This window comes from Marmota marmota, unplaced genomic scaffold (genome assembly GCF_001458135.2).
Source record: "Marmota marmota marmota unplaced genomic scaffold, marMar, whole genome shotgun sequence".
Classification (NCBI taxonomy): Eukaryota; Metazoa; Chordata; class Mammalia; order Rodentia; family Sciuridae; genus Marmota; species Marmota marmota.
Genome location: NW_025999982.1, coordinates 13,545 through 19,765, shown reverse-complemented (window position 1 = coordinate 19,765; position 6,221 = coordinate 13,545). Strand labels below are relative to the sequence as shown.

The window sequence follows — 6,221 nt, the reverse complement described above, 5'->3', positions numbered from 1 at the left end:
CCCAGACACCTGCTGAGTACCTTATGCTGCCCATTCCACCAATGCCTGGCATTGGCCTTGAGTCCACCAGGCTGCTCACCTAATCCTTGAGTTCACCCTGCCCCTCCCTGAGTTGCAGCCTCTGAGGGATGAGTAGGCCTGCTGCCAGCTGGGCAGCCTTGGGAGAAGACACCCACCCTCCCCAGCTACATCTCCCCTTGGCTGTGGTAGCAGAGTGCAGAGGTGGGAGGTGGGGGGGCCTAGAAAATCCTCACCCTCCAAGTGCATCCCTGGGGCATGACAAGGGTGGAGGGCACAGGTGGCAGTGGGAGTCTAAGGGCAACGAGTTCTCTGTCTTGGTCTTCTGCCACCCCCAGCCACAGAAATGCACTTTGGGGGTGACGATGTCCTAGGACCTCTGCTTTCTGCACCCACAGTCCATGCAGGATGTGGCTGGGTATGGTGAGGTTCTCTCCCAAGACCGCCCCAACCTAGCAGACAGCCTAGTTCCTCAGTAGAGAGGCTATATCAGGTGATGGGGTGAGCAGACATCCAGTGGGCTCATGGCCAGAGCGAGACATGGCAGATGTGGGCAGCATAAGGTCCCGGGCAGCTGCCTGGGTACCACTGCCTCCCACGTGCTTCTTCCTGAGCAGGCCAGTCGACCAGGAGCAAGACCAGGGCCTGGAGCCTCCACCACAGAGGACATCCCAGCTACCGGTTACCTTCTCACTCTGACACCCACTATCCCATGCCCTCGCTGACATGCCAGCCTGGAGCTCTTCGCTGCGGCCAACCAGACTCCCCACATGGCTACTGGATGCCACCTTCACTGCCCTGCAGCCGGACCCCAGTTACTTCTGCAGGATGAAGATTCTCACTGCTGGACACTGCCTGTTGTTGCTGCCCCTGCTTCTGAACTCTTATGGTGCCACCACCATTGTGCAGCACTCAAACTTCCAAACTCCAGATGGACTCCAACACTGCCCACCCCACACCTGGTGCCCAACCCCTATACTGAGGCTGGACCCCTGATGCAGCTGCATGTTGCTCCCGCCCCTGCCAGACTCTGGAGCTACACCCTGCTGCCACCAGACTTTAACATGGATACTAGACAGTGACACTCAGTACTGGGGCCAACTTCATTGCAACTGCAGCCAGACCCTTGTCACTATGGCAGATGAAAACACTCATGGCTGGATGCATCTGTTGTTACAACCACTGTTTCTGGATTCTTCCACTGTCAGCGCCACCATGAGTAGGAAGCAAGGAACTCCCAAATCACAGCTGCATGCTGACACCACCACAGTCACCCACACCCCATGCCAATACTCAACTCCTGACTTTTGAGGCCTGATGCCCTATGCCCAAAACAGCTGGATGCTGCTCTTGCCACCATATGCCACCATTTCATGATGGTGCCATTGCAGTGAAATGATCCCAAGGATGCTTCTCTGCTCAAGATGTATAAGAGCTGGGAAACTGATCATTCTCCATTACAGTCACCTCACCAAGTTCCACTGCATGCTGCCTGCCTTTTGTCACCCCAGGACCAGCTACCAGTCCTCAGGACCCTTGAGGAGTTGTGGCTCTAACTCAGGGAACTCATCCAAATAAACAAGTGAGCACTTTAAATAAAGGCTGCAGTCCTCACAGCAGGCAGTGGGTGGGGCTAGGTGGGTCCAGCTCACTGGTGAGAGGGTGGGGTTAGAGCCTGGGAGCTGCTGGCCAGGTCTAGACCTGATCTTGTAGGACAAGATAGAGAGGGATCTCTGGCTGCTCTGGGAGTCTAGCCCTGGAAGAACCTTCTGGTCCTTTCTCTTGAACTTTCCATGGTGTCTCCTTCCCCTACTCCTCCACTCTTCCCTGAGGAGACTCTGTGTCCTGGACATAGGGTCATCTGGGCACAGGGTCTCTGGGCAGTGGTGTGAGGCCCCAGTACATTGCAGCAGGCTGGGGACAGCCAGAATGGCCATACCTGGACTTGTAGGAAAAATAGCCTATTGGGAAAATACCCTCCTAGATCTACCAAATTTAGCCTAACACTGGCTTCTTCCAAGAGATTATCAAGAAAGGAAAAATAGAAGTAAGCAAGTTTGTCTGGCTAAGGGGTAGTGTGAGGAGAAGTGAAGACTTCAGATTGGGTAGAGCTGGATTTAGATCCCTCTTAACTGGGTGACCTTGAGCAGGGTGCAGAACTAGGTACAACCTTGGGTTTGCATCTGGTAAAGTAAAGTTGGTGAGGAGGATAAGCCAGGGGTAAAATTAAGCTGTTGAGCAGTACCTAAACTTTGGGAGCCAGGAAGGCATTTGACATGATTTCCATGCAGAAATATATTCTGAGATTAAAGTCAACCCACTTAGAGGTGCACCTTTGGAAGGCAACTGACCTGTGAGCAGGCGGTTGAATTTACTTCATTTTTTAGATGAAATAATAATATATGGAAGATCATAAGTCAATGTTGGGTCAGGCTTGTGAAATTATAGGCTGTTTTCAAATTTGTTTAAAGTTACATTGAGTTAAATCTACATAGTTCAAGCCTCCTGGGATATCCCCCACCTCTTGTCACACCCCCACATAGAGCACTATCTACAATCCCTTACTCTTTTTAGAGTGTCACCAAATATGTCAATACATGTATGTACACATGCAGAGATATACATTATGTAATACTTTGTTCCTTTTAGCCTGCTTTGGAACCTCCTGAAAATAAAATCTCTTATTCTTATGTACATTCTTTTGCAGCTTTCCCTCCTTAATTTGTACCCCTTAAGCTGAGCATCAGGAAGAAGGAAACACCAGAGAAACTCAAAGATCCGAAGGACACCAACCCTGCTCAAGTCACTCTGGAAGCTGACTAGCCTGAATGTGCCCAAAGCTTGAGGAAACATCAGCCCTGCTTCAGCCACTCTGGGTTGGATGTACAAGGTGAAAGATATACTAACCAAAAGGAAAATGGACTGTTTCACTCTTTAAGACAGCTCTTATACTGTCATTGCCACCCCTTACTTCTGTCATATACAGAGTCCTTTGTTTTGTCTTGACTCTAGGACTGATAACAATCAAACACATAGTTAATAATATCAGAAAACAAACACATGTACCACTTCAATCCTGAAAGGGCATTGCAGTTGAGATCCAAGCTCACTATTTGGAGGATGGTTTCCATTTCTTGGTGGATTCAAAAGCTTAATTGACATAGCATGGATTATGCTATGAACTTGTTTATTGCTTCCTTGTTTGTTTCCTCTTTACATTAAAACTAGTGGTTCTACAATAGAAGCAGGTTTTGTTTTTTTTTTTAAAAAGAGAAACAAGTACTATGATATTACATTATATAAAGCTTTAAGCCAAGAAGATAATAATGCCCTTTGACTTAGAGGATTAAATAATGAGCATCAAAGTGGGTAATGCTGTAGTTCCCAAAAGACTCCCACCTTAATTGTAACACACAAGTCTCTCTCCTAATCAAGAAGAGATTATTTTAAGAAGTCAGCAAAATTTCCAGAGCACTCATTGTGCTTTGAGCTCCTTTTTGTTGTAAAGGCCAGGTTTCTCTTTCTTGTAAGAGTTAGGACTGCAGGGCTGGGGTTGTGGTTCAGTGATAGAGCACTTGCCTCGCACATGTGAGGCCTGGTGTTCAATTCTCAGCACCACATAAAAATAAAGGTATTGTGCTCATCTACAACCTAAAAAAAAAATAGTCTCCAATCAAGTTTGTTGATGTGCAAAAATTTCTGTTTTCTGTGTAAAAAATTGTGAAACCTCTGTCCAACCTATGAATGTGGAACAAAATTAAGTTATATTAAACATTGTGCTGTGTAACCACCCACTGAAATCTTAGAGAATTTCCAGACCTGGGGTCCAGAGCTTGTTTGGTGTTAGCCCCTCTGGATTGCTGCAGCTTAAATAAATCTGCTTCCTCCAAATTCCTCAGGTGTCCAGACTCATCTTTCCTGCATCAATGCCTGCTTGAAATGCTAGAATGTCCTAATTCTTGAAGGGTCTGAAGAGACAGTCTCTCAGACTCTGTCACAGTATGAATTCTAGGAAAAGTAATTCATCACAATGAAACTAAATTTAGGTTTCATTATAGGGACTTCCTGGATGTAATATCAAAGTTGCATGATAAAACTTGTATACGTCTATTGAGTTTCCATAGTATATTCCATAAAGATATATAAATGATATATTTGAAAAAAATTAATTTTTTATTTAATTCAAAAGCTTAATTGACATAGCATGGACTATGCTATGAACTTGTTTATTGCTTCCATGTTTGTTTCCTCTTTACCTTAAAACTAGTGGTTCTACAACCCCAGCCCTGCAGGCCTAACTCTTACAAGAAAGAGAAACCTGGCCTTTACAACAAAAAGAAGCTCAAAGCACAATGAGTGCTCTGGAAATTTTGCTGACTTCTTAAAATAATCTCTGGGAGAAAATATGTTTTGTGAGAAATTTAAAGCCTTGCTTGCATTTTGTATTGTTTTAAATATTATGCTATAATAATATTATATTTTATTATTTCATTTTTAAATCTGAAAAAGACATCAGAATTTTGTACCATCATATTGTCAAAAAGGGAAAATTTTATTGATTAGAACATATGCTTTCCTGTTTCTAGAGCTAACAGTTGAATTAAAGCTTTGCACCAGACACCAAGTCCATCAGAACCTCAGTCTGGTGAAACCACATCTTGGTGCCTGCCCAGGCCAGTGCCCATGTGTGCCTGGCTCTTTGCCACCCAATAGATATGAGCCCTGAACGAGGGTGGTGGGACCTGAATTCCAACCCGCTTAGTGCTTATGTTCGGGCCACTTGGACAGCTGTGCTCTGCTTTAATTTCTTCTCTGTGAGGACTTGTGTCCAATCTGCCCACGGGGCTGTTGAAGATCAGTGAAGAACTTCACCAAGTTTTAGGAAGCCTGGTTGCTGTACAGTGTGAGGAGGGACATCCTGACAAAGGTAGCTCTGTGACTGACCCCCACCCTCTACCTGCTTTCCTTCATGGTCTGTGTGGAAGGCAGGGGGATTTTGTTCATCTGCCATGTGGTCTGCCAGCTCCAAGGCAAAGGGACCCTCCTCTGACCTCTACCTGCCAAACCAAAGAAGGCCATTGTCAGTTCTCTCAGTGGGTGAGAGATGTTAGATCGACAGTTAGTAGTGAGCACTGAAATGCAAACAAATAACAGCCAATGTCATGGGTTTTCTTTATGTTGCTCTTAAGGCTTTCTTTAAATTACTTTTAAGGCAAGTGGGTAGACAGATAATGCAGAAAAACAACAGGTACACAAATAATCAGAACAAAGAGAGTCAATTAAGAAATACACCAAGAAAGATTTATGGGGCTATTACTAACTCTTGTCAGGGTCATTTAGGGTCATTGTGAAGCTAGAAATTATGGTCATAATTGTCTCAATAAATTTCAGAAGAGAAATTTTCTTAGCATTACAGGAGAAAAAAGTTAAGTTCTTTCTGGTCATTGACCCCAATACTCACACTAACATAGTATTTACTTGTAAATGAAGCCCCCCACTTAATATGAAGGCCAATACGACAGTTCTGGAGAAGAACAACTAAGTAAAAACTCTACCCCTTGACATGAAGGAGTTGAACACCTGATTGTCAAAAAGTGGTGAATGTGGACGCAGTTCCCAGGGCAACCATAAAATACCAATGAATTTGGAGACAGCACTCTTTCCTTCATTGTTCTCTGCTGGGAGTGAACCACTGTTTGGAGAATGCTCTTTGTTTGAGCCTTACTTTATTTTTACTTTAAGAAAAAGTTATCTTGCATTATCTTTGGTTTCTGACTTCAAATTTTCTTTCTTTGGAACACAAGACCTGAGGTTTGGAGTTTCAACTCCCCATTCTCCAGTGACATCTAATCAAGTGCCTTGAATCAGATTGACAGCCATCTACAGGAAGGAATTTAAACTTCACCTTATTCCTCTCCCAGCTTTGGTTGAGATTATGTCTAACTTAGCCTCTGATATCTTACAGTTTGCTTTAGTTTCTCTGTCTACACTTTCCTCTGCTGAAACCTCTTCCATATGTCACACCCATGCTTTGTCTAATGTCATTTATGTTGTCACTGTTCATCTTTTTTTTCCTCTTTATAACAGTGACATTTTTTTCCTGCTGACATATAGATGTACACTTTCTCTTGCTTTTTGTGGCATTCTTTTGAGCAAGGCCATCAGAGAGGCAATGAGGCTCCACTGTTATGGCTGTTGCTTTA

General features: G+C 44.4%; 1 long non-coding RNA gene across 2 annotated transcripts in view; it reads left to right on the top strand.

Moving 5' to 3' along the window:
- Positions 1-2,513: 2,513 nt before the first annotated feature.
- Positions 2,514-6,221, top strand: part of LOC125617399 — a 13,811-nt gene continuing 10,103 nt past the window's right edge. For both annotated transcript variants that reach the window (XR_007348348.1, XR_007348349.1), the window contains exon 1: positions 2,514-3,764. This is a non-coding gene — a long non-coding RNA (uncharacterized LOC125617399). The remainder of the gene's footprint in view (positions 3,765-6,221) is intronic.